This window comes from Glycine max, chromosome 2 (assembly GCF_000004515.6).
Source record: "Glycine max cultivar Williams 82 chromosome 2, Glycine_max_v4.0, whole genome shotgun sequence".
NCBI lineage: Eukaryota > Viridiplantae > Streptophyta > Magnoliopsida > Fabales > Fabaceae > Glycine > Glycine max.
The window spans coordinates 1,340,179-1,344,656 of NC_016089.4; positions in this window are offsets into that span (position 1 = coordinate 1,340,179).

Genomic DNA, 4,478 nt, shown 5'->3' on the forward strand with positions numbered 1-4,478 from the left:
GTAGTGCAGTTTGTAACTCGATGTCTGTGGCACCTAATTAGGTCATCAAAACATGTTTCATTTCATAACAAAAGGAGCATGAATATTTGTATGTGATTGAGGTCACACTTGAAACACAAACAGAGACATTTAATAATAATAATAATAATAATAAATAAATAAATAAATAAAAACATGTCAGCCAGTCGATCACCAAGCCCGGCTATGGCAACATAAAAAAAATTCTGCAAATCCTTAATCGTAAATTTGCACAAGCATAGCTTAATCTCATATATATCATATTGAACAATTAGTGTTGATGATATCCGATCTTAAATATGGACTAATCTTCACCCCACAAAGATTGTTGTTATGAAATATCTCTACTCCTTGAGGTGCTAAAACGCAGCAAGTAATGAGCAGGTAAATTAGGTTTCAAAAAAGGAGGTTTACTTGGGTTGAAAAGTCTGTCCAGAAACTAGTAAAAAAAAAAATCACCAATTTAACGTTTACGCTATGCCTTTTTTCTCTCTCTTTCGTATGCATCAATCGTAGAATAATGTCACTAATCCTTGAATTGGGTTAGAGTAGTAAAATACAGTGAAGAGACTAGAAAGTGTTAGTTACATATATTCAGGTTTTTTCTTACAGACGATGTAGTCAATTATTGTTAATCTCAATGTAAACAAACATGATGTGGATCAGTATGAATTATTGAAGTCAACCATAAAAAAAATGAAGTATACATTATCATCGACAGGTAATATTTGAATTGGGCGCTGAACCAAACGGCTATTGTCAATTGGGCGTGGGAAATGGTCTAATGGAAAAGACAGTTTGCTTATGAACGAAGGTGAATTAGGTATACGAAAATGGAAGTTTACATGGAATGCGAGGTCAATGCAGAAACTAGTTCCAACGAGCAACGGCTACTTAACGTCTATGCTATATATACACTATTATATGAAAAGTGCTAATGTTCCTAATGCTTGATTTGACGCTATCAACTTTATTTATTTTGACATTTTAAATGACCAACTAGCACGATCTCACATCCATAGTGGCTGCATGTTTTTTTCTAATGATAATGATAATTGAGAACAACTTACACCAAATTTCAAATTCAGCTAAATTAAACTTTTTTCTAACTTCAAATTAATTTATTGACTTTTGTTTTTATAAAAGTTTTCTCTTCTAATTTTAAAGTATATAAACTAATTTAAACTTATAAAAAAATTATTAATTTTATTTGTTCTTCTTTAACGGATAGTGTTTAATAATAATAATAATAATAACAATAATAACTACATGTTTTTTGCGGAAAAAAATACTTTCATTTTAATAAATTAATTAATTAATTAAATACAATGCCACATTTTTTTATAAAGACAATAATAAAGATAAAAACTATGACCTCATGTATATTAGTCACATGGTTTTATTTTTCTATAAAATTCTAATATCTTGTTATAAAATTATTTTTTATACATTTAAATTTTAACAACATTATTTTTTTAGGCAATTTTAACAACAAGGTTGTCATGTTTAATTTTAATCATTTAATATTATTTATTATAAACCATTGTAATTTATTCACTTTCATATACAAATTTTGTTATTTTACCGTATTTTTTTAAAAAATTACACTATAATCATGTCAACCTCGCATAAATATGTATATATGATATATGCTTCGCGCCCAAACTTTGCGCCTTTGGGGATATATTGAATAGTATGTATCAAATCAAATTAATAGTTAATAATATAAGATTTTTATTCTGTCAAAAGAAAAATATAAGATTTTTATTAAAGATTGGAATACGGTGCCGTACGTTACTAGCCAAGCAAGCAAAAGCTGGATACTGATACGATCAGACTGTGTAGCACATGGTTTCACTACGCGAACAAAATTAATAGACAGCAGTGGATGCCAGGCTGGAAGCTGTTGCACGGGTGTGAACAACAGATAAATAATTTTAAAAAGAGAGAAATTTTTATATATTAGGTTTAAAATTATCCAGTCCTGAATAATAAAATGTAATTTTAAATGAAAGTATTTTTAATTAAAACAAATGAAACATTCAAATGAAATAACTGAAGAGTTCTTGCTTCTTATTTTAAAATTATAATTATCAATCTTCTACCTAAATTCTTAAACATTTAAAAATTGTGATTCAAATTGTAGTTAGTCCAATTATCATTTTAATTAATTGTGGCAGTGATAGGTGGTGACTACAGAAGAATGATAATGGTGGATGGTGCCGCGTGATAGGTGGTGACTAAAGAAGAATGACAATGGTGGATGGTGCCGGGCCACTGATGAGGGTGGAGGAGTCATTGAAGAGACAAGGAGATTAAAAAGATAAAGTTATGATAAGGAGAATTTATAATAAGAATGTGTCTTAGATTAATCTAAGAGCTCTAAAAATGGTGTTTGGTGGTTTTTCACAGTAGAAATTGACTATAAAGAGTTCAAAGATTTTAAGCAATGATTTTAAATTTAAGAATTATTAGCAACACTTTTTGTCACATTCTTTAGAATTTGTTTCCTTAGTTAAAAATTATGATATTGAATAGAAAAAATATGTATGCTTCATATTTAATTTGAAAAGGATAAGAAGAAAATACAAATCAAGCATATATACGAGAACATAAAAGAATCTATAATTTTTGTTAATCATAAAATAATTTTTTGTCTCGTACACAAAGTATGAAAAACATGCATATATTTTTATTTCTATCTATTTAATAACAAAAAAATAATAACTAATCAACATAATCATTTTAAAAAGAAAACATCATATTTTCTCAATATAATTTTGTAATTTTCAATATATTTTAACAAATTAAAGAAAATGTATTTAAAGGAATGTATTTTCCTTTAAGGTTATTGTACATGGATTAAAAATTATTTAATACAGCTAAAATTGGTAATATTTAGACTAAAATGTTATTATTTAATACCTTTATCTTTGATATTTGCACTATTGGTAATGGGCATTAAATAAAAGTATATTTGAGAAAAAAACATTAATTAGACTTTGAAATTTTAAAACATTAATTGATTTTGAAAAAATTAGAAGGATAAAACATAAAAAAAATATGCGAAAAAGTTAGTATAATTTAGAATATTTATTCATCTTAAACAAGAGTTGTCATTCTTCAATGAAAATATCTTTCATTATTTTTCTATGATAATAGTGTTTTTAAAGATTTTTCTTAACTTCTTATATTCTTCGATATGTTATTTTCAATATTTTTAATTTTAAATTGAGTTGAGAAAATAAGTTATACACTAACACCATAAAATTGTTTTACACCTTTATCAAATCAATACCATTCAGATATGCAAAGTTTTACGAACTTTTATGATAACTAAATAAAAATCATATAACGATGATTTGTAATTGATTAAACTCAATTATTTTTCAATAATTAAAAATAACATTATATCACAAAATATCTATCATAAATATAAAGTATAAATTATAACTTTATTTCTTATAATTTTTAATTTTTAGTTATAATATAATTTATATATTCAAAATATTTATTTATTATAATTATATAAAATAAACATTTATTTTGTGCAATTCAGATGCTAAAATACTAGTTGAACAATAACTTGATTGATGATAATTAAATATACCACAATACTATATCATATATTAAATAATAATTTTATTTTAAAATATAAACTTGTAATTAATATAAAATATTTTATTATATATTTTAAAAATAAATTTATAATACTTAATTAAATAATAAAAATACATAATTTTTACGTGCAATTCATTTCAAAAGTAAAACTAGAAAATAAAAATGAAATATTTTTATAAAATAATATTGATTCAAAAAGATTTTTATCACTATTTTCTATTCAGCTTTATCGTATTTTAAACAACTTTTATCTCCATTAAAGTTTCAATGGCTAAACATCTATCCATGTGGCAAATATGTATTGGTTTGACCATTCTAGGCAGAGCGCGCAACGGTATCACTCTCACGCTCACAATTGCCACAGAGTGTGGTTGGAAAAATGATGGAAAGAAGAAACAGAAACAAATCTTTAATAAATAAATAAAATGATTAATTTATTTTTAAAAAAAAGTATCAATAAAAAAATTTAAAGGACTTATTTGTTTTCAGTTTTAAATTAAAAAAAAAACATTTTACTAAGAGTATTTTATAATTAAAAAAATTAAAACATCACGATGCTATTTCAATTTTTTTATTATTCATTTTTTTCTATTGTTCCATCTTTTTTTTTCTCATTTACACTCTTTTGTTTCCTTCTAAATTAATTTTTTTATAATTATTTTAAGAAATAACTTTAAAAAAACTCAAAATCAAAACCTCAATAAACACTGAAAGTTATTTTTGTCCCATTTTTATATATAATCTAATATTATAAAATTTAAAATAAGAATAAAGTACTTAAAATTTATGAAAATACTTTATAAACAGTAAGATAGAATTATAAAACGGATGTGAAGTTA